The sequence below is a fragment of the Canis lupus genome, chromosome 6 (assembly GCF_003254725.2).
Source record: "Canis lupus dingo isolate Sandy chromosome 6, ASM325472v2, whole genome shotgun sequence".
Classification (NCBI taxonomy): domain Eukaryota; kingdom Metazoa; phylum Chordata; class Mammalia; order Carnivora; family Canidae; genus Canis; species Canis lupus.
In genome coordinates, this window is record NC_064248.1 from 72,051,960 (window position 1) to 72,070,138 (window position 18,179).

At 36.1% G+C, this 18,179-nt stretch overlaps 1 protein-coding gene across 4 annotated transcripts in view; it reads left to right on the forward strand.

The window, feature by feature from the left end:
• Positions 1-18,179, forward strand: part of LRRIQ3 (leucine rich repeats and IQ motif containing 3) — a 173,781-nt gene that overhangs the window by 75,338 nt on the left and 80,264 nt on the right. The gene's annotated exons all lie outside the window — the stretch shown is intronic.

The following is an 18,179-nucleotide window of genomic DNA, read 5'->3' on the forward strand; positions in this document are numbered from 1 at the left end:
TGAATGAATGAATAAATATGGTGCATTCAGAAAATGGAATAATCCCATCAGCAAGAAGAAGTGAGCTATCATGCCATGAGAATACATGGAGGAAACATAAATGTGTATTTCTAAGGGAAAGAATTGAAAAGGATACATACTATATGATTCCAACTATATGACATTTTAGGAAAGGCAAAACTATGGAGATAGTAAAAATATAGTGTTGTCAGGGTTGGGGGGATGAACAGGCAGGGCATAAAAGATTTTTAGGGCAATGAAATACTAGTTATCTTACATGATGGATTTATGTCATTATACATTTGTCCAACTCATAGAATGTACGAGTTGACCATAATAGAAACTATGGTGTTTGAGTGATAATGATATGACAGTGTTGGTTCATCAGTTGTAACAATATATCTGTCATTCTGGTGGGGGACGTTGCCAGAGGCTATGCATACATAGGAGTCAGAGGCATATAGGAAATCTCTAGATCTTCCTCTCAGTTTTGCTGTGAACCTAATACTGGTGTAAAATATAAAATCTATTGTAAATAATTTTAAAAATTTACTGAAAAAAAGTAGCACACAGTGGATGTCATTAAAGAGGTAGGTTTAGGGACGCCTGGGTGGCTCAGCAGTTGAGCACCTGCCCCTGGCTCAGGGCGTGATCCACAGTCTCAGGATTGAGTCCCACATCAGGCTCCCTGCCTCTGCCTATGTCTCTGCCTTTCTCTCTCTGTGTCTTTCATGAATAAATAAAATCTTAAAGAAAAAAAGATGTTGGTTTAAGGGATTACATGAATAGTAGTTAAACCTTACTCATTCATAATTACTCCATTTTCCTTTTCCCTCCCTCCCTCCCTTCCATCCTTGACAGGTTGAAGTTCTAATTTTTAATAGCAATCACAATTGCACACTTGTTAAGATGTATTTTTATAGTTGATTCAAAATTGTTGATTATGTGAAATCCACTGTAGCAAATTGTACATGAAGTTTTGTGCTTTGTTGTTTGATTATTTAATTAAAAGAAAGTATATAAATCAGATAGGCGTGAATAAACAAATTTAAACAGGATTTTTTGAAGTTGTGATAATTTTTCTCCTCTAAGAATGCTAGATAAGTGGTCTATTAAATGTGTCATTTTCATGCAGAAAATTATAAAGGCCACCTAGTCTTTGGGTGCTGACAGTTGAAAACAAAAGCAATCATAAATGAAAAATGCAGATAAAAAGTTTTATTTAAAATTTTTTGAGATATTTCTCACAATGACAGAGAAACGATAAATTTAGTATTTTAGTATAAAATTATAAGGAAAATAAGACTCTAAAAGTTTCCTTTTCTGGAATGCCTGGGTGGCTCAGTGGTTGAGCAACGGTCTTTGGCTCAGGTTGTGATCCTGGGGTCCTGGGATCGAGTCCCACATCAGGCTCCCTGCAGAGAGCCTGCTTCTCTCTCTGCCTGTGTCTCTGCCTCTCTCTGTGTGTCTCTCACGAATAAATAAATAAATAAAATCTTTAAAAAAAATAAAAGTTTCCTTTTCTGTTTCATACTGTTGCAGTATGAAAATGAACTAAAGTGGTTTTCTCAACTTCAGCCTTAGCTTCTGCTGAATGTTGGTGAAGAGAAGAGAACAAAAGAAAAAAGGATAAGGGAACTTTGTACTTAGAGCTAAGAAAATAATGACCAATAACACTCTTTCCAGCATGTCTCTATAGAAAAAGACTAAAATAATCAAAGTAAAAACGAAAATTGTGACTGGTGAGTGAGAAGTTCTATCCATTAGATAGAACTCACTAATCCTCAAAATAAGAAATAATGCCAACCACATAACCAAAAATCCTGAGGGATTTTTATCATTTCTGATCCATTTTGAATTAGCTATTTATTCTTTTCAGATGCCTATGCAATTCTTTATTCTTGAAATTGCTGATACACTGCCCCATAGAGTGTCAAAATGGGGAAGATGCCTACTGATGTGCTAATAAACCCCTCATTGAAAGCAAAAGTACTGCGACCTAGGTGTAGGGAGACCTGTGTGCTCAGGCCCCAGCCCTCGGCCTTTGGGTGAGTTGACTCTCCTTTGAAGCTCACAAAGTAGGGGCAGTTGTGAGGATGGACTGAGAGCATATCTGTTAGGAGCTCAGCTACTGCTAAGTAGAGTCAGCACTCTACAGATGTTCTTAGAATTATTGATTCCTATGATTCCATAGTTTACTATTTTCTATTAAAATCACTATCATTCCAATAACACACTTAGTTGGCAAGGGAGCTAGATCTTACAGTTTTAAGACGTGATCTTTCTTCCTTCTAGGATAATTCTGTTAAAGGAAATGCCTTCACCATGGAAACCTCCAGATTACAAAGTATTTTACATTCCTTAAAAAAAAAAAAAGCTGCCATCTGGCATGCTGGCCAAACTACTTAGAATTATAAAATATAGGGGGAAGTGTTCCCTCTCCATTTTTTTTTTAATAGAGTTTGTGAAGGATTTTATTTCTTCTTTAAATGTTTGGTAGGATCCACCCATGAAGCTGAGCCATCTTGGTCTGGACTTTCCTTCATGGAAATATTTTAAATGACAGATTTAGTTTGCTTTTTATTTGGGGTGGTGGTGGTTTGTTTTCAAGGGTCTTTTTTGTTTGTTTTTGTTGTTGTTTGTTTTTTGCTTGCTAGGGTTCTATTTAGATTTTCTATTTATTTTTAGATTAGTTTTGTTAATTTGTGTCTTTTGGGGAATCTTTCCATTTCATCTAAATTGTCTAATTTTTAGTGTAATGCCATTCCTAGTATTCATTCTTTTATGATACTTTTAATTTCTGTAAGGTCACTAAATATATAGATCCTTTTTTATTATAGTAATTTAGGACTTCTCTTTTTTTCTTAGCCTAGCCAAATGTTTGCCCCCCCCCCCTTTTTTTTTTCCTGGTATCTACAAAGGCTCGAGTATTAGTTTAATTGATTTCTGTATTGTTTTTCTGATTTTCCATAGCACTGATTTCCTCTCTAATCTTTATTTCTTTTCAGTCTGCCTGTTGTGGGTTTACTTCACTCTTTTATTCTCCATGTTTCTTAAAATGGAAGCTTTCTTGCATTAATATAGCCCCATGTTTTTCCCCTTCTTTGTGCTTTTCACTTTATATATTTATATATGGATATATTATTTTTATATATTGTGTATTGTGTATTTAAATATTATATTGTGTATTGTATTTATTCTGTATACACAGAAACATCTTTAAGAAGAAAAGAGAAGAAAATGCATTTTTACTTTGTTTTACAATTACTTAGGTAGTTGGTATTATCATTGCTCTTCATTTCTTTTGATAGCATTCTAAAAGTATGTATGTTCTTTATCATGGAAAAACTACTGTGATCAACAGTGCCTCTGAATTTTAATGCTTACTTCCCAATATTTTTCTATTGAACCCAGATAATTAATAGCAAACTTTGATAAATAAAACTTAACTTTTAAATAATCATTCTATAATTTTATTAATAATGCTTGTATGTTGAAGAAAATTAATAATTAATTCAACAATTTATGTTGTTATTTAACCCCACAGAGAAATCTCAGTTTTTTTTCTAAAATGGCTGAAAGTTACTATCTGGCCCTTTGTTCAGTGGGGAGGAGCATTTGATCTTGTGAATATATGTCTTCATCTTAGAAACAATTTGTGGACCCTTATATTAATATGGTTTCTTTCTAGTCTTCAATTTTGAGCCATTATAGTATTCTTTAATATTTGATCCTACTTTTCTGATTATAAGAGGGCAGGATGAACCATACAAGTGATATCATGCAGTATTTGTCTTTCTGTGACTGATGTATTTACTTAACATAATGTCAAGGCTCATCCATGTTGTATCTTGCAGAATTTGTTTTTAAATGGCCAATTGATATTCTTTTGTGAGTGTATATCACATTTTATTTATCCATTCATCTGTCAATGGACATTTGTTTCCATAGCTTGGCTGATTTCAGTAGTGCCACAGTGAATATGGAAGTGATACTTCTCAAGTTCCTTTTGAGGTCCTGATTTCAGTTCTTTTCGATACTCAGATGTGAGATTGCTGGGCCTCTGGTAGATCTATTTTTCATTAAAAAAAAAAAAAAAAAAAACTTCCATACCATTTTCTGTGGTGGCTGCTGCACTATTTTTGTATTCTCATCAGTGGTGTGCAGGATTTCAGTTATGCCACTTGCCCCTACTGGTTTTCATTTTTGTTTTGCTTTGCTTAATAATAGCTATCTCATTGTGGTTTTTATTTGCATTTACCTGATCCTTAGAGATGTTGAGAAATTTTTCATATATCTATTGGCCATTTGTATGTCTTCTTTGGGAAATCTCTGTTCCAGTCCTTAGCCGATTTTTAATAAATGGTTGTTAGTTTTTGCTGTTGTTGTTATTCTGCTTTTTGTGGTTTAGTATTGAGTTATAGGAGTTCCTCATATATTTTGGAAATTAACTCCTTATCAGAGAGATGTTCACAAACATTTTTCCCATACAGGAGGTTGCCTTTTCACTCACTTAGCTGTTTCCTTTGTTGTGCAGAAGCTTTTTAATTTAATGTATTCCCATTTGTCTATTTTTTGCTTCTGTTTCCTGTGCTTTTGGTCTCATATACGTGAAATCATTGGCAGGACTAATGTCATGAAAGTTTTTCCTATATTTTCTTTTAGTAATTTTACGTTTTCAGGTTTCACATTGAAATCTTTAAAACACTTTGAGTTGATTTTTTATATATTGTGTGGCATAAGATTCCAATTTCATCCTTTCACATGCAGATATTCACTTTTCCCAACATCATTTTTTGAAGAAACTGTTCTTTCCCCTTTGTGTATTCTTAGAATCCTTGTCAAAGAAAATTGACCGTGTACATGTAGGTTTGCTTCTAGTCTCTCTGTAGGGTTCCTTTGTTCTTTTTGTCAGTCATAGTCAAGTACTATACTATTTTGATGGGTATAACTTTATAGTGTATTTCTGTTATTCTTTTTCAAGACTGATGTGGCTATTTGTGGTCTTTTATGGTTCCATATAGTGTTTTTTTTTTTTTTTTTGTATTTCTGTAAAAAAATCCATTGGTGCATTGATAAGGACTGTATTGAATCTATAAGCACGCTGGATAGTGTGGACATTTTGATATTAATCTTACAGCCCATAAACACAAGTTGGCTCTCCATTTGTTTGTGTCTTCTTTAATTTCTTTCAATGTTTCTTTTTTTTACTTATCATTGTATTTCTTTTAAATTCTAGTTAGTTAATGTGCAATGTAATATTAGTTTCAGGTGTATAACATAGTGATTCAATACTTCCATTTGACATCCAGTGCTCATCACAAGTATACTCCCCATTAACTATTTAACCTACCTCCCCACCCACCTCCCCTCTGGTAACCCATTAAATTGTTTTCTATACTTAAGAGTCTATTTCTTGGTTTGTCTCTCTCTTTTGTTCTCCCTTTGCTTCTTTTGTTTCGTAAATTCTACATATTAGTGAAATCGTACAGTATTTGTCTTTCATCCATGTTTTAAGTTTTTGATATACAAGTATTTCACCTCCTCCATTAAGCTTATTTCTGGATTTTACTTTTTGTTGTAATTGTAAATGGGGTTGTGTTGCAATTTAATTTTCAGATAGTTTGTCATTAGTGTATGAAAACATTGATTTTTTTGTATGTTGATTTTGTGTTTTGCAACTTTGCTGAATGTGTTTATTCTAAATTTTTGTTGTAAGAGTCTTTAAGATGTGTTTATATCTAAGATCATATTATCTGAGAAGAGAGATAGTTTTACTTCAATTCTAATTAGGTTTCTTGGTTTCAGATACTCATTTTCTTCCCTAGATTTAGAAAGTGTTCAGCCATTATTTCTTTGAACACACTTTCTGATATGTTTTCTCTCTCTTCTCTTTCTGGGACCTCTATAATGCATATTTTAGTCTGTATTTTGGTATTCCATGAGTCCCTGAATCTTTCTTCACCCTTTTTCATTCTTTTTGTTGTTGTTGTTTCTCTTACTAAATTACTTTCAATGAGTTGTCTTTGAGTTTGCTGATCTTGTCTTTTGCTGAATGTGGTCTATTTTTTAACCACTCTAGTGAATTTTTTTTTATTTAGTGTTTGTGTTCTTGATCTCTATGATTTTTATTTGCTGTTTTATTTCCTTTTCCCTCCTACCTTTATGTTGAAATTCTTATTCTGCTCCAGCATTGTTCTTTTGCTCTCGGTGAACATCTTTATGACATTTATCCTGAATTCTGCATCAGGTAATTCTTTTCATTAAGGTCAGTTTCTGAAGGTACATCTTGTTCCTTTGTTTGAAGCATCTTTACCTGATTCTTCATTTTCCTTGACTCTGTGTTGCTTTCTGCACCTTTGACACAACAAGTACATCTCCCAGTTACTATGGAGTAGCCTCATACAGGAGAATACCCCCACCAGTCAGCCTGCCAGAGTTTCTGGTGGCCTCTCAAACCTTCAAAATTATTAACCTGCTTTCTGTGTTCTCCCCTAGGTGTCTAGGATGTGTCAGGTCCCATTAGTATACAAATGCAAAAAAAAAAAAAAACAAATGCAACTTAAGTCAGTTCCCCAGCCATAGACAAGTTGTATGATCAGATGTCCAACTCTTTCCCACTCCAAAAAGAAGCTGAGAATAGAGATTTTATTTACTTGCTTTGTGTAGAACTGGGATGGGATATATGGTGACTGCCAGCCCAGACCTTTGTCTCTGTTCTCACATTCCCCAGGCAGCAAGGTTATGACAAGTCTTGTCAGCACTTGAATATAGGCAAGTCAGAAGCCAGTTGTTTGGGCGGCCCCAAGAAAAACTGTGGCAGTGTTAGGCAACTCTGATTTCCCTCTGCTTCCTCTGTACTGAGCCAGGGAGGTGAAATGATGGTTTACCAGCCCAAGCCAGTGTCTCCATTCTCCTCCAAGTGGCTCGACTCCTAGACAGGCAAAACAGAAGCCAGTCCTCTGGAGAGTCCTATCTGAAAAGTTGAGAGCACTGGACATGTGAACTGACCCTTTCCTTTGTCTGGGAGAAGCTGGGAGCTGTGGTCCTCCTGCTGATCATACTGTGCTGTGCCATGAGTAGTTTTACAAAAGAGACTGTATTAAAAATGAAAATTATATATAAAATAAGCATATATATTTCATAATCTAAACTATCAAGAACAAAAAAATACCAACATAAGATTATTTGAAATAAACCTAAATATTAACAGTGTACACGAATATATCTCATATCATTTTATTCTTCACCCTCTCTGTTACTACTTTTTTGCATTAAGTGAATATTTTATAGTGTAACATTTACATTCCCTTTAATGATGTTTTAATTGTATACATTTAGTTATTGTTTCTTTTACCATTCCTTTAATGATGTTTTAATTGTATATATTTAGTTATTGCTTCCCCCCCCCCGGACTTAAAATATACCTTAATTTATTTACTTCCTATATATACAGACTTGTCCAGTGAGATATAAAATGTTACTTCTATGGATGTATTTTTTTTTCCTCCTTTTCATACTATTATACATTTTTGTATGTTACAAACCCAACAGTACATTATTACAATCATCCCTTTATAATATGTCTTGCACTTTAAAGGAACTGAGTGAAGAAAGAACGTCACATATATATTCATTGAATTTGTTATATTAATAGTCCTGTTTATCACATTTCTGGTTCTCTTCATTTTTTTCCCTATGGATTCAAGTTCGTATCTGGTTTGAGAAGAATTGGTGTTGATTCTTCTTTAAATGTTTGATGAAAGCCACCTGGGTTGACATTTGATCGTGGTCTTTTCCTCCTTAGGAGATTTTTTGATACTGACTGTATCTTGTTATTAGTAATTGGTCTATTCAGACTTTCTGTATGTTCCTGATTCAGTCTTGGTAGTTTGTAGATTTCTAAAATTTTCTCCATTTCTTCCAGGTTGTCCACTTAGTTGGCAAATAGTTGTTCTTAGTAATCTTTTATGATCCTTTTAGTATTTCTGTGGTATTAATTGTAATATCCTTTTTTACAGTTATAATTTTGTTGATTTGGGTCTTCTCTATCACATGGTTTTTCTAAGTAAAAAATCGTCAATTTTATTTATCTTTAAAAAAAAAACTCTAAGTTTGGTTATCTTTTCTATTGTTTTCCTGTTCTCTATTTCATTTATTTCTGCTCTGATGTTTATTATTTTTACCCTTCTGCTAACTGTGTGCTCAGTTTGCTCTTTTTTTTTTTTTTTTTGGTAGTACCTTAAGATAAAGAAGTAATTTATTAGAGACATTTCTTTGCTTCTTAATATAGGCATTTATTGCTATGCACTACCCTCTTAATACTGCTTTTGCTGCATCCCATAAATTTTGGTATGTTGTGTTTCTATTTTGATTTATCTTAAAAAACTTTTTAAAATTTTCCTTTTAACTTTTTCCTTGGAACAATTGTTGTTTGGGAGAGTGTTATTAATTTCCATATACTTATGAATTTTCTAGTTGTCCTTTTGTTACTGATTTTTAGTTACACCATTGTGATGAAAGTAGTTACTTGTTATAATTTCAATTTTCTTCAACTATTAAGATTTATTCTGTAGCCTAACACATATGATCTATCCTAGAAAATGTTTTATGTGCACAAAAGAAGAATGTGTATTCCACTGTTGTCAAATAGAACATTTTGTATTTGTCTGTTAATTCTATTTGGTCTCTAACATTCAAATCCACTGCTTCCTTACTGATTCTTTATTTGAATTGATCTATCTATCCAAGTTGAGAGTGGAGCATTAAAGCTCCCAACTATTGCTGTATTGCTGTTTATCTTTTCTTTTAACTGTTATTTTTTGCTTTATGTATTTAGGTGCTCCACTTTGGGGCAGTACTTATAATTGATATATCTTTTTGTTGTATTGATTTCTTTATCATTATACAATGACCTTCTTTGTCGTTTCATACCATTTTAAGTTTAAAGACTATTTTGTCTGATATAGGTATAGCTATCCTTTTTTGTTATTGTTCCCATTTGCTTGAAATATCTTCTTATCCATTTGCTCTCAAGCTGTTTGTCTCTTACAAAAGAATCCATTCTGCTATTCTATGTCTTTTGGATAATTTACATTTAAATTAATTATTGATACTCATGTACTTACTGACATTTTGTTAATTATTTTATTTATTTATTTATTTATTTTTTGTTAATTGTCTTGGTAGGGGTTTTTTGTTTTGTTTTATTTTGTTTTGTAGTTTTGTTTCTTCTCTTGCTCTTTTCCTTTTTGGTGTGATGTGATGACTTTGTTTTGTGATATGTTTAGATTTGTTTCTCATTAGTTATTTGCTTGGTGGTTACCATGAGGCTTAAATATAACAACTTAAAATAATTTAAGTTGATAATTTAAGTTTCAAGGAATTTTAAATCCTACATTTTACTCTTCTCCTCCCCAACACTTTGTTTTTATTGTCACATTTTGCATTTTTATTTTGTTCATTCCGTAAATAATTAGTACGGTTACCCCTATTTTTACCCTTTTGTCTTTTAACCCATACTAGCTGTATAAGTGATTAATCTACTACCTTTACTTCACATTTACCTTTACAACTGAGAGCTGTCCTTTTATGTTTTTGTTGTAGTTTTGTTGTTGCTAATTAATTTCCATTATTTTCAGCATATAGAAGTACCTTTAAGAATTTTTTGTAAGGCAACTTTAGTGGTGATAGATTCCTTTAGTCTTTGTTTCTCTAGAAAATTCTCTATTTCTCTTTTAATTCTGAATGATATATGTTTCTCTTTTAATTCTGGATGATATATGTTGGGTAGAGTATTTCAGTTAAGAATTTTCTACTTTTAGCACTTTGAATATATCATACCACTCTCTTCTGGCTTGTAAAGTTTCTGCTGAAAAATCTGCTGATAGTGTTATGAGGATTCCCTTATATACATGCCAAGTTGCTTCTCTTTTACTGCTTTTAAAATGTCTTGTTTTTAACCTTGACAGTTTTATTATGATATGTGTCTTGGTAGAGGTCTCTGATTTTATCTTAGTTGGAGTTCTTGTGAGTCCTGGATCTGGAAATATGTTTCTTTCTCCAGATTAGGGAAGTTTCAACCATTATGTCTTCAAAAATCATTTTACCCCTTCCTTTTTCCCTTCCTGTGAGATTTCTGTAATGCAAAAGTTTGTCTGTTTGACATTGTCCCATATATTCATCAGTCTGTATTTACTTTTTTTATTTTTTATTTTTGCTGTTCTTATTGGATGAGTTCCTCTACACTGTGTTTGGATTCATTGATTCTTTCTTCTGCTTCATCTAGTCTGTTATGGAATCTCTCTAGTATATTTTTCAGTGTAGTTCTTTATTTCTTCTGATTGGAACTTTCTTATATTTTCTATTTGTTGAAGCTGTCATTGTGTTAATCATTTCTCTCCTGAGTTTAATGAGCATCTTTGTGACAAACTCTCTGAACTCTGTTAGGTAAATTACTTATCTCCATTTTATTAAAGTTTCTTCCCCTTATTCTCACCCAGATGTTTTCTCTTATTCTTTCATTTGTAATGTATTCCTCTGTTTCTACCTTTTGCTTGACTCTCAGTGTTGCTTTCTATGTATTAGATGAAATAGCTACCTCTCCTACTCTTGAAGGGCTGATCTTGTGTGGGAGATTAATCATACTTTCCAACATTGTCCTAGCTCTTGATTGTCTTTCAAACCTTTATGATTGTCCAAAGAATCTATTTTATTTTTAATAGCTCCTAATAATTGAGTGTGTTCCAAGACCAGTCAGTGTCCCAAAGGGGAGAATTTCATTCAGCACCTAGATTAAGGCTGATTGGAAGCTAGACCCTCAGACAGTAGCTTTTAGAGTGCAAAAATATGCTGTACTATGGGACTGCAATCATAAGCTCTGCTGGGCCCTTGAAACAGGCGATCTGGATATGTCCCTGGGTAGCATTGACAATAATATTGCCTCCAGATGAGTGTACAAGTTCCTTTCTGGGAGATATCTGTGAGTCAGAGGAAGAATGCAAAGATGGCATAACTCAGCCTATATTCCCTAAGAGTACTTCCATGGCCTTTAGATGTGTGTGTGTGTGTGTGTGTGTGTGTGTGTGCACGTGTGCCAAAACTGTAGTCTGCCCTTATGTCTGAAACTCCAGGACTAGCAAGTAGGTCTCATTCATAGAAAGTCTGGGGATGTGTTTCTGTCTATTGTCCATTTAGTGTCCTGTGAGTGGTAATCTGCCAAGAATGGTCTTTGATTGTTACAGTCTTGTGGGACCCAGGAACACAAGCTCCTTTCCCACCCCTCTCCACCCTCAGCCACTAGAGCCTGGTGATCAAGGAGTATCCCCTGAACAGCAGCCATAAAAACCAGGATGCTAGCAGGTAAGAGCTTTCTTTGAGAGATGCCAGTGCTGTAGGAGAGCATGGTAGAGGGAAAATGCATGAAATTAGTGCCCATCCTCCAATGTTTCAGGAAATGTTTACAGTTAGTCCTTAGATGTATGTTTAAATAGAAGCCTGGCTCTCAGGCAGAAGCTGTAGCCTGAAGCTAATAGGTCTCTTTAACAGAAAGATTGAACTCCTGTATCTATTGCTCTGTGCTATATCCTGGGTATGGTAGCGGTTTAAGAACTTTTTCTCCATTAGTTACATTTCTGTGGGAGCCATAGGTATAAGCTCTATTTGTTACCAGAACCCGTCAATATAGAGCTGTCCCCTGCTAGCAGCTGCAAAAATTTGGGCATAAATGTGTTATTAGAAGATATTTAGCTAGGTGGACTGAAGCAGAGGAAGAGTGCAACACTTATATCCATTGGCCTTATTTCTTTGAGAACACCTCCATAGGTCCCTATAAATGTGCCAAACTAAAAACTTGCCCCTCAGGCCAAATCTCTTGGGGGAGGAAATGGCCTCTCTCAGAGAGAAGGGCAGTATGTTTCAATGTGCTATCTGTTCAGTGCCCTGGGATTTGTAGTCTGCCAAGAATTTTCTCTCCAATTGTAATAGTCCAATGGGACCCAAGAACTAAAGTCTGCCTTTGTCTCCATAGCCAGGTGATTAAGGGCAGCTATAAAAACCAGGTCACTAGATATAAAAACTGGGGCACCAGATATATGTAGAAGCTCTCCTCTGGAATATACTGGTATTCTGGAGTGCCATAGAAGGAAATACAAAGATGTCATCCAGCAAAATAGGAAAGAAATAGAAAGAAGAAAAGAAATGTAATAAAAAGAAACATAATAAAAAGAAAGGAGAAAAGGTAATAAAAAGAAAGGGAAAAAAAAAAGACGTCACCTGCTGGCTTTGGTAAGGCAGAAGGAGAGCACGCACGAAACTGTCCATTAGCTGGAGCATAATGGGGGCACTCACAGGAGAGGGGGGAACAAAAAGATGGTACCCTCCAGCTTCTGCAAGATGGAGACAGCAGGAACATGTCACCCACTCCTCTGACTCTGTAGTGTAATCCAAGAGTTCCTGCTTCCTAGACCAATGCTGTACAATTCAGAAATGAGTCTTTCACCCAAAGTCTTGGTGGTTCTCAAAGGATTACTTCTGCACCAGGCCACAGGTTGGTGAGTGTGCATTGTAGGCCCTTTAATGGCTGCATTGTTTGTCTGACACTTCATAGATCTCTATTTCTTTAGGGCCAGTTATTGGAAGCTTTATTAGTTTCCATTGGTGGTGTTATATTTACTTGATTTTTGTCATCTTTCATTCTTTACATTGGTATCTGCATATTTGGTTAAACAATCTCCTTTTCCAGACTTTATAGGTTCATTTTGACAGAGACGCTTCTCCAGACAGCTCAGTTTGGGTGTCTAGTTGTGTCTGCTGATAATATCCTTGGGCAGGTTGTTCCCCCAGTTAGAGTCTATTTTTGGTGAGGCAGCTATTCAAGCTCTGAGGGTGTACCCCTGGCTAAGAAGAGCTAGATAGGACTGCTGGCTTGGTTTCTCACTTGGTTTGCCTAGGTGATTGTAGTGTGGGCTCTGTGGTTGCCTGGATTAGACTCTGGTTAGATTTATTAGATGCTTGGGATTTGGGAGTATATTAAATAGTAGATGAAGCTTTGATTTAGTTTCTTTACCCTAGCAGGACAGCAGGACGGGAATCAAGGCCTGCACATCTCATTATTTCTGTGACTGAATGTCCTAGTCTGGTGTGGCCACCAGTCTTGCTCTGCAGACAGGGAGAGCTGTGGACTGTACTCTTGTTCAAGTGCCACTATGAGCATAGCTATTGGATGGGCTACAGAGCTTCCTGTGTGCTCTGGTAAGACTCTGGCTCGACAGGCTGACACCAATATTCAGCAATGAGTACAGATTAGTTTCCTTGCCTAGGTGCAGTAGGAGAAGCAGTTCCCAGGCTAGTAAGGCTCGTGGTTTGTGGCCTTGACTCAAACTGCCCCATGCCGCAAGTTCCCTGGCTGAACAGGACCCTTGGCTTTCCCCTGGGGGAATCAGCTCTACCTGCCTGCCACTCATTTTTGCTGGGTTACACAGCAGCTCCTGGCTATTCTTCCCAGCCCTTCTTGTCAAAGGGGGCCAGGGATCATGCTTGGCAGCAGATGGGACTATGACTCAGCTTTCCTGTGGGTAGACCATTTTAGGTAACTCCCAAATTTTCCTAAATAAGCTTCCCCATTGGGAGGGACCAGAAGCTATAGTACAGTGGTAAAGCTATGAATTAAGTCCCTTGACTGGACAAAGCAGAGGGACCCTCTATACCTGGTGCTATGTTTGCTTTGGGGGTGATCAGCTCTGTCTACCTACCTCTCAGGTTGAGCATTGCTGTTCTCCCCTTCCTGTCAGGTGATGCTAGGAGCCATGCCCTAAAGGGATAGGGTGATAACTCAGCTCCTGGATAGTGGCCTACCAGGCTCCAGGGCCAGCAGATCTCCTTGTTTGACTACCTGAACCAGGGAGACCTGCAGCCTTCCATGTTCCTTGATCACATTCTTCCACTGATTAAGTTCTACAGATAAACAGAAACACTGAGACTACTGCTTGGGCTTTGCAGGGAGGACTTCAGTCTACTGAGATCCCGGTGCTGGTCCCATTCTGCTTTGTTACAGTCAGATTCCCTGTGGTTGAGCATCACAGATTCCTCTGTAGTCCCCACAGAGTGAGACCAGAGTATGAGCTTCCACAAAATGACCCACAGCTCTGTGGGAGCTGGATGTCACCCCTGGGTTCTCTTTTCCCACTGGAAGAGCTGTAAGCTCAGGGGACATCTCTCAGTGTGGTGCTGCAGTGGCCTGAAGGAGGAGGGTTGCTGTCCATGTGTGACATTCCTTTTACCTTCTACTGCATTAGGTCTTGGTCTCTGTGGTGCCTTGAGGGATGTGCTTCAGCTTTATTCTAGGATTTTCTCAATGGTGTTTTTTCCACAAATGGTGTTGAATTGTTCCTGTGTGGGAGAGCAAGGTCAGGAATGACATATGTCATCATCTTAGTGATGTTACCTCTTTTCACTTTCCATTTTGAAAGATAGTTTTGATGAATATAAAATTCTTGTTTGAAAGATTTTTCTCTTCTTTTTTAGTACTTTGAGTATGACATACTATTGCCTGATGACCTCCATTGTTTCTTGTAATAAGTCTGCAGTTTATCTTATTTGGGTTCCCTTGTGCATGACTAGGCTTTTTCTTCTGCTGTTTCAGATTTTTCCCTTTGATTTTGGATTTCAACTATTTTACTATGATGTGTCTTGATGTGTTATGTGTTTATTCTACTTAAACTTTTTTTTTGAGCTCTTGGATGTGTAAATTAATATTTTTCATCAGATAGCAGAATGTTTTAACACTTTTAATATTTTTTCTCTTTTCTTTCTCTCCTCTGCTCTGGTAAGTCCCATGATTCATATGTTGGTTGACTTAATTGGACCCCACATTTTTTGTGCATCTGTACTTTTGCCTTAATTATTTTCTGTTTATAAGCATAATCTTTATCAATCTCTTCAAATTTTCTGATTTTTTTTCTTCTTTCAATTCAAATGTATTATTGAACTACTATGGCATAATTTTTATTTTGGTTACTATACTTTTCAACTGAAGAATTTCCATTTGGTTTAGTTTTATGATTTCTATGTCTTTATTGATAATCTTTATTTGAAAAGACTCTGCCATTATACCTTTCTTTATTTATTTGAGGTTTATTTCCTTTAAACGTATTTGCAGTAGTTGCCTTGAGTATTTATCTGTTGTATCTGTGATTTATGCCCTTTCAAAGGCAGTTTCAAAGGGCTACTCTTTGGTTATACTCTTGTGTTTCTTTGTCTCATGATTTTTTGGCTGAAAATTGGACATTTTATTTTTTTTATTTTATTTTTTTTTTAAAGATTTATTTATTTATTTATTTTTTTAATTTATGATAGGCACACAGTGAGAGAGAGAGAGTCAGAGACACAGGCAGAGGGAGAAGCAGGCTCCATGCACCGGGAGCCCAACGTGGGATTCGATCCTGGGTCTCCAGGATCACGCCCTGGGCCAAAGGCAGGCGCTAAACCGCTGCGCCACCCAGGGATCCCGAAAATTGGACATTTTAAATGGTGTATTGTAACCACCCTTGATATAATATCCTTAACCAGGATTTATTTATTTGTTTAATAAGTTGGATAGACTATTTTACTAAACTTTATTTCCTCTGTATTGAATAGATTCTGATATTGCTCCTTAGAGGGCAAACCTTTAGCCAAGTGCAGTCACCCTTGGAATAATAGTGATTTAACAGTATTCTCTTTGCGTTTCTCTTTTTCTGACTTCTCTATTAAGTTGCTCTGAACTCCTTTGATATCACAACTATTATTAGCTTTCACTAATTGCCAGCTGACTACTCTATTGTTGTCAACCATTCCCTGGGAAATTAATTGCTCCATAGTGTGATCTTTTAGAATTGAGCTCCTTACAAAAATAATCTTTGAGACCAGTTTTTGGAGTTTGTTCAGATCTCAGAAGGACTCTTCTTAGCTATCTCTTCTCCATGTTCTCTCTGGTAAAATTCAAGATGGTTTATGATTTAGCTTTCTATTTTTCTAGAGCTACGTTTTTAATTGCTTATCACTTGTTGAGGCCAAGGGCCATGAGAGTTAAATTAATCTCTACCTATTGCACCTGGGCTGGAGTTTCTGGCTCATAAGTGGGTTCTGAGAGGAGGGAGAGAACCCAAGATCTCTCAGATATTCTTGCTTGAAATAGATTATCTAAAACATGGATCCAGGCTAAGGTATTTCTTGGAACTATACTGTGGCCCTCAACTGATACCAAGCAGGGAAGGGATCCTGTGTTTTATTGTCTTTGCCTTTTTGGAGTGGAACTTCTGTTAGGTTAAATTTGGGTTGAGGAGGGGAAAAGAAAAGAGAGGGTAAGTTGTTTAAATTCATCATTGTCGGGATCCCTGGGTGGCGCAGAGGTTTGGTGCCTGCCTTTGGCCCAGGGCGCGATCCTGGAGACCCGGGATCGAATCCCACGTCAGGCTCCCGGTGCATGGAGCCTGCTTCTCCCTCTGCCTGTGTCTCTGCCTCTCTCTCTCTCTCTCTCTGTGACTATCATAAATAAAAAAAAATAAATAAAAAAAAATAAAAAAAATTCATCATTGTCTCACTATTCTTACTGAGATTTAATATATTTTATTGAATAAATGTTTACTTATTTATTTGCTGTATTCCCATAGGACAATTTACAGACATTTTAAATGGTTGTTTCACTGGGGAAAGGATCCAAAGAACCCCTGATAACTGTATTCTAGAAATTATATCCCCAATATGATTCTATTCAAAGCTACTACTTTTCTCAAAACTCAGCCATGAGTGTCCATCCCAGTGACCTGCTCCCTGTTTTCCAAACATGTCAAGTATATTCTTACCTTCTTGAGCATACTCCTGCCTGGCCTTTTGTACCTGCTGTTTGCTTTTCTAGAATTTTTGTTTGTTTTTTTCCCGAGATTCCCATGGTATTTTCTCAGTAATACTATCCCAATCTAGCCTACATGAAAAGCAGTTCATTCATGTCTCTAGTGTTTTAGTTCTGTATTATCTATCTCTACTTATAAAAGAATATAAGCTTCATGGAATTAGGGACTTTCTTCTCTTCACAGAGCACACATTGGTCACTTCAGAATAATACTTTTTTTTTTTTTTAATTTTTTTTTTTATTTATTTATGATAGTCACAGAGAGAGAGAGAGAGGCAGAGACATAGGCAGAGGGAGAAGCAGGCTCCATGCACCGGGAGCCCGACGTGGGATTCGATCCTGGGTCTCCAGGATCGCGCCCTGGGCCAAAGGCAGGCGCCAAACCGCTGCGCCACCCAGGGATCCCCTACTTTTTTTAATCTCTTATTATTTTCTTCTTTTGGCAGTTGGATGATCACTAGAGATTTTATTAACCTGTTTTATTTGCAGCTATGTGTGTTCCTATGACTATATTTTTGTTATATTTTTAAGTGATCAAAAGTAATAAGTACAACTGAAGCTTGAAGTGCTTAAATGATAATTACATTCCCTTAGTTTTCACATTTTTCCATTCCCAAGGGCTGGAATGCCTCAGTTATATGCATGGCTGACAGTGTATCTGAAAATGGTGAGGCAAGATTTAATGATTTTTATAGAGCAAATCTGCCCCACCAGCTAACACTGGTCATCATGGGAGAAAAGTAAACTTCTCTCTTATTGAAGTCATTATAAGTTTAATCTCTTACTGTATCTTACTTACCCTAATTTGTAGAACATCAATGAAAATATTTTGAATGAAGAAATGAATAGATAAAGCCAACTTTAAAAATCTGAAAAATGGAAAAAAAAATGCTTTCTTTTATTAATTTTATTTTAGATCTGCTAGTTAATAACAAGGACAACTGTAATCCTCCTACTTGGTTCCTCATTTTAATTCAAATGACTTTACTATTTCATCACACAAATGAATGTTACTGACTCCTCTGTTAAGCAGTCTCCACTCTCAACATGCAGCCCAACAACGGGCTTGATCTCACAACCCTGGGATCATGACCTGAGCTGAAATCAAGAATTACATGCTTAACTGACTGAGCCACCCAGGCGACCCATATTTAGTGTTTTGTAATTAAGTTTGATACTAGTTTGTTGATGCCATTTACAGATAATATTTTGGATATATTGGGTTAAATGGAACTATTAAAATTAATCTCATCTATTTCTTTTACATCTTTTAGTGTGGCTAGTAGACAAT